The 6,553-nt window shown below is 43.7% G+C and overlaps 1 protein-coding gene across 5 annotated transcripts in view; it reads right to left on the minus strand.

Moving 5' to 3' along the window:
• The window catches only part of Efna5 (ephrin A5), a 278,611-nt gene that overhangs the window by 196,526 nt on the left and 75,532 nt on the right, over window positions 1-6,553 (minus strand).

Here is a 6,553-nt window from a genome sequence, read left to right on the forward strand (position 1 = left end):
GCAAGTCAGGGAAGAGATGGATGATCTAGTCAGATAAACTCTTCCAGAAGGAGAATGAGACAGCGTACCGGCAAACGGAAAACCATCCGACACGGGAACAGAAACCTTAGGAACTGCTTTACGTCTGACCTGAAAATACAGATGAACGAATGGTTTTCGTAATAAACCTGGGATGAATCAACCAGGGGGGCCCATACTGTTCCTATGATCTACGGCAAGCGAAAGTGGCTATGCGAAATGCAAGGGTAAAAGGAGAGGACGCTATCAAATTCATGAATCCTTCAAAATCAAGTTGGTGACTAAATATGGAAAAGATGATTTTTTTTTCCTTTCTGTGAGAGAAACTGACATGTTGCCATAGCAGAAATTAGCCCTAAATGTCTCAGAACTGTGGTTAGACATTAAGTTACGTAAGAACATCTGGATGGCTGTAAATCGGTGGGAGATGTTATACGGCACAAACAAAATGATGTGTTGGGGACAGTTTAGTTCACTGATATGTTTCATGCTCTGGATGGCACCGTGAGTAAAGCTACTGACAGGAAGCCCTCCACGCAAAGCAAATCACTCAGAGAGAAACATCGGACTGACATCCAAATCCCGATCACGTTAACACTGGAACAGGAGCCTCCTCTCAAATGTGGCTTCTCATGCCACCGGCCTGAATGAAGAATACCGTGTTTACAATGCTTTCCTTTGTTTCTGAAGTCTTCGGTTGACTCCACGGATGGCTCAAAATTTGGGTATTTTTGTTTTGTTCAATCATGCTCAATTAAGAATACAGCCTGCCTACCTAAATAAAACTCACCGTGTAGAGATCTACAATTATGGGAATAATCACTCAGAGTAAATTTTTTTGCACAAATGGTTGGTTTTTTTTTTTTTTTTTTTTTTTTTTAAGGCACCTCATATCTAGAAGCCAGAAGGAAGTTGGGTTTTCCCACAGAGAACAAGGCAAAGGATTACAAAACACATTTCCAGCTCAAGTTAGGACTCTTGAGTAAAACAACAAAAATGCTCCCCCCCCTCCCCCCCCCCCGCATAAGTCAACTAAAAGAATGAGTGAGGTCCAGGGAGGACTCACGAACAGGAGCAGGGAGCACGAGCACAAACAGGGAGTAACACTGTAGGACACACTGCTCCCTCCACATACCAAGGAGAATGGACTCTGCTAACATCCCCACTGTGCACCTATCTGACAAGCTGTTTCCTAACTCTCCGCCCAAATTGTTACTTCTGTGTCAGTGTATGTATCAAAAACCAAGGGTCGCTGAAACATTGTTTTCAACCCTAGGATACAAGCCAATGGGAAAGTCTCTCCAACAGTCTTACATTCATAACAATGCACCAAGATTCTTGTTTGCTTTGGATTATTTTATTTCCTATGTATGAGTGTTTTGCCTGCATGAATACCTATGTACCAGATGTGTGCCTGCTGTCAGAACACGGCATCAGATCCCATAAAACTGGTTATGAACTGCTACGTGGGTGCTGGGAATTGAACCCAGGTCCCCTGTAAGAGCAGCCTGTGCTCAAAACTGTGAAGCACCCTCTCCAGCCCCCAAATGCACCAAATGGGATGTTTGTTCTTAAGAAACCAAGAATGTGGGGTTGGGGATTTAGCTCAGTGGTAGGGCGCTTACCTAGCAAGTGCAGGGCCCTGGGTTCGGTCCCCAGCTCTGAAAAAAAAAAAAGAAAGAAAGAAAAGAAAAAGAAAAAAAAAAGAAACCAAGAATGTTGATGAAAAATTCGAGAGACAATTTCGCCCTCAACAGCTTCTATCCTTCAAGCATATTGATGTCTCACTGAGGGATACAATGAAGCCTCTATTTCTAGACAAATAAATGGAAACACTGACAGCTGTCTCTCAGATATGACTAGGGGCAATCTTACATAAACACGGAAAGATCAACTTGGTTATTTCTCATGGGAAATTCCCAGCCTGTCAATGAAGATCGAAAGAATACAGCACATTAGCGATCACGTTTATTTTCAACTGTATCTCAGAAAAACGAATAAAGCAGAATGACATGGTTAGGCATCTGAAGAAAACGGTAATGTTTCCTGCAACCCACCTTGACAACTCTCACAAAACAGCAAGCCTGGTAGGAGGTACGGGCTTCCCTCCTCCCCCGCTTTGGATGGAAAATTGGGAAAGTAGAAAACGTGGAAGCCTCTTGGCCTCCAAAGAAACCTGGAAGTTATTTCAGGACTCTCCAAAGACTTCTTAACCTACTTACACGCTAGGGTGGGAAAGAGGAGCAGAAAGGACAGAGATTAGACTTAGGGTTTTCAAGGTTAGGAAAACCAAACCTGAAATGGTACGCATTGCAATGGCCACGGTTCTAAGACAATGCCACTGGCCGCCTGCTTGTCTTCCTCATATAGAATTCTAAGCTAGGAGGACGTTGTCTCCCTTTGAGTTGCCACTCCCCTTTGAGATGCCAGGAACTGGGCTACAACTCAACTCGCCCACAGGAGAAAAGGATGGAAGACAGACAGACTGACAGAGTCACATCAGGTAATGTGTGCAAGGATGAAGGTAAAAATTCACCAAGTGTCCCTACCCCCGCCCCCTCCCTTGGCTGCTTTGCGCTAACTCACCTAAAAATATGAGTTGGTAAAAAATAAAATCAGTCACACACATCAAATAAGCGTCTGGAAAAGCTGTTCAATTTTATAAGTAGCTTAAATGGTCTGAGCTACGGTTTGGGTTTGTTGTTTCTGTTTGCTTCGGTATAGCTAGATTTTCAGTTTTGTGAAAACAAAAAACAAAAACAAAAGCCATTACAGGCAGCTACCAGGGCTTCCCGCACGTGGTCCTACAGTCAGCACCTACAACAGGGAGGCTCACTCTAGTCACCCCCACTGTACTCTGGGGTCCTAGGAGAGGATCTTCTCTTTTCTTCAAGTGACGTCTGCCACCTGTTTATCCCGCTCTCTGCACTGACACTAATCTGCCTTGAAATTGGCTGACTCTGCCCAAGCCAGGCTTACAGGAATGTGGGCTTCATTGGGCCATCCTGCTCACAGGTCAGTTTATGCTCCAGAGCAGAAAGATTATTAAAAACTATATATTACGTGCATCCACTTTCAAACGACTCTACTTGGGAAAGATAACGGTGTCGTATCTGCATCTCTCAGATGCCTCCGCTCTAGAAAGGGGGCCGGGAACATTACCATCTTGAATGAAAATTGCTTCCTAAATGTATTACCCTCCATAAGAAGCACTTAGCAAACTGGTAGTGCCCAGGGGACAGAGGCTAAGGGGGAAAATGTGTGTAATAGAATGTAGAGAGAGGGATGGGGAAGAGAGAGAGGAAAAGGTCTCGTTTAAATTATCAAGCTGAGCATTAACCACAAGGAGAGAAAAACAAACGTTCTGTGCTTTGCGCAAACATCAATTATGTCTAGTAATTTAGCTGATTCCTCTCACCGAGCAGGTGCTCCAGTTGCAGTGTGAAGGGAAAGCCTCCACACTACTCTGCGTCCCATGAAAGGTACCAAGGGCCCTCGGCTCACTCTAAAACAGCACATCCTGGCACTGCCGTCCTGGCACTGCCATCATGGACAGTTAAGTCGAGCCCCTACCAACTATTCACCGGTGTGAGAGGGAACACGGCCCTGGAGACTTGCAAAGGTGGGGCCCAGAAAATAAACTCAGAGGGAATTTATACACTCGGACATGGACTTTGTTATGTAAATCCAACTGAATTATGCTTGACAAGGAAAAACAAGATGGCTGAACTAAGATAATCCCAAACTCCAATTTAACAATAGATTTAACTTGTCTAGCTTTAACGTCTAGCTCAAAACTGCTGAAAGGGCTGGTCAGGGGTACGTCTTTCATTTCAGATCTTAAAAACAAAGTGACTAAGATATCATAAACAACTGGGGGGTGATGTCATCAATAGCCTTGATAAGAGGCAACAGAGTAACCTCCAAGACCCTAAAACCACAATGTACACACACACACACACACACACACACACACACACTCACACATGTACAGTGTACACACACACAATGTACATACACACACCCCGATAAAGACAATGACTCCTCTTTGACACAGTGACTATGTCATATGTGTAGAACAGAGTTGAGACACATAGGAGACCCTTTTGCAGAGAGGCACATGAGCTAACAAAGCATTAACCGTCTTGCCCATCGCTCAGTGATGAGTCTCGAATGAATGAATGCCTATCTCTTTGCTTTATCACCACCATTTGAAGAACTTCCTTTAGCATTCTTTGTTTACCTTCTCCCTTAGTTACCGATGTGACTCCCCACAGAGGTACGGGGCCCTCCCAAAAGCCAAAAGCCCTACCCTCTACAGAACCTGTGCATTTGAGATTTGTTCCTTTCTGGGCAAATGGCCTGAGTTTTGCTTCTTTTACCTATAGTTCTAAATCCCAAATTATCTGTTTCCCAAAATCCTGCCAGACCCAGACTCCCTCAGTGTGCCTGCCTACTCTTAACAGTGGCTGGCTATGGTTCCTTGTGTTATGTAAATGCATGCCCCACAAAATGCTTCCATAAAACCAGAGAACGAGAACGCAACCGTTCATTCTCTGTGGATCCAACTGAACCCTGACTTGGACAGACAAGTCGTATGTCTCTACCCTAGCTTCTGACGTGACCAACAAGAGTGGCAACAGGCTTATGCCTTTTTATCAAAGCAACGAAGAGAACAAATACAGGTAGGGAAAGGCAGATTTCCAGAGCTTTGTAAAATGCGAAAGAAATCGGATAACTCATCTCCTGCAGGTACCTGCTTCCTGTAGTCCAAACAGAAAACTTAAGAAGAATGACATTCTTGAAGTGCTTCCAAGTGAATTCCACCCAGGGAGAGAAGAGTTTATAGTTCTCTGTCAAATGTCAGTAAGCCAGGCCCTCGAGTCATGAACATGGTTTTATCTTAAAGGCAAAATGACTATATGCACAAGGTTTTACAGCCAGGAGGCTGGGTCAGACTCACTGAAGAGGCAGCTGCATTCACGAATTCTTCTGAGAAATGACGTGGCCGTAACTTGTTTAGTCGTTTGGATAGTTTATAGTCATGAGGGTTTTTCCACACCAATAATCATAGACCCTTGTAACCAGTTCGGATCTTAATGCAAAAACTTTAACAGTTGTGTGGGTGGGTCAAGAGGGGAGTGTGTGTGTGAAATGAAGCGATCACTGTACAGATCTTACTGCCATCTGTTCTTTCAATGATTTTTTAATCACTTAACATGAGATCCTCGGTGCTGAGAATAAAGTAAGGCTTTTAAAGTAAGCTGCCCTGATTAAATGGCTTCCATGTGTTGGGGAGTGTTTGGGATGGAAGGGGAGAGAGGAGTCACAAGGATCAAAGCCCCGCACAGTCTCCAGCCTTCACTCGTTTTCCTAAGCTGGTGCAGATTTTATTTTGTTTTTTAACTGAGCTGGCATCTAAAAGCCAGTGTGCAGGTGACCTCGATATTTAGATTCCTTGCTTCTCATAAAATCATGGTCACACCTGACAACAGTTATTAATATTCATGTCCAGGCTTCCAGCTGACCCACAGAAACCCTTGAAGTGGGATCTCTAAAGAGTCCCATCCCCTCTTCCTTCTCTCTAAAGCAGCCTGACTCTTTGCTTGGAAGACACTGGCCTTTGTGAAACCCTCATATATTTATGTGATTGATATAGATATATTTATATACAGATCAAGGAGATTGACCCATGTTACACATTCCGAAAGATCAGTTGAATGCATGAATCAATGAAGAATCAAATAATTTTTAAAATCGTCTTAGACAAGCCCGAAATATAGTCAGTCCCATCTGTTTCCCAAAGCAGTTACTTTCTGAATGATCAATTCCATAGAAGTGCAAGCATATTTCCAAGTAGGTTCCTGCTAGTGTGTGTTTGCCCGGGCTTCACATGCCACAGTGAGTGTGTGTGGGGTCAAAGGATAACTCCGTGGAGTGGGATCTCTCTTTCCAACTCTATGTGGGTTCCAGGGATCAAATTCATGTCCAGGTTTGCAAGGTCAACCATCTTTCTGCAACACCAGCTTTCTGACCCTCCCAATGTATTTCTATCATTACGAATATAGCTGGTGTAAGGAGGCTTGTTTAGACCAATGTTCAACTTTCACTAACCAGCAGCACCCATTTGATATGCCAACGTGACATGGAGTCACATGAGTACACAGTTCTCACCCTCAAAGTAAATCTAAGCCAAATGCTACAAGGTTAACGGCAGCACCTGTACCTAACCTCACACATCCCAACTGCTTTGACAATTACTGAAAAACTAGCCAGGCAATGGTGGCATGTGCTTTCAATGCCAGCACTAGGGCAGAAGCAGGCAGATCTCTGAGTTCAGGGTCAGCTTTGTCTACAGAGTGAGTTCCAGGACAGTCAGGATTACACGGAGAAAAACCTGTCTTAAAAAAAAAAAAACAAAAAAAAAAAAAACACAACAAAACAAAAACATAACGAAACTTTAAAGACTGATCTTTGTGTAGGGGAAACAAGAGAGATCAGAGATGTGATCTCCTTTAGTAAACTTGCAATTTAC

This window comes from Rattus norvegicus, chromosome 9, assembly GCF_036323735.1.
Source record: "Rattus norvegicus strain BN/NHsdMcwi chromosome 9, GRCr8, whole genome shotgun sequence".
NCBI lineage: Eukaryota > Metazoa > Chordata > Mammalia > Rodentia > Muridae > Rattus > Rattus norvegicus.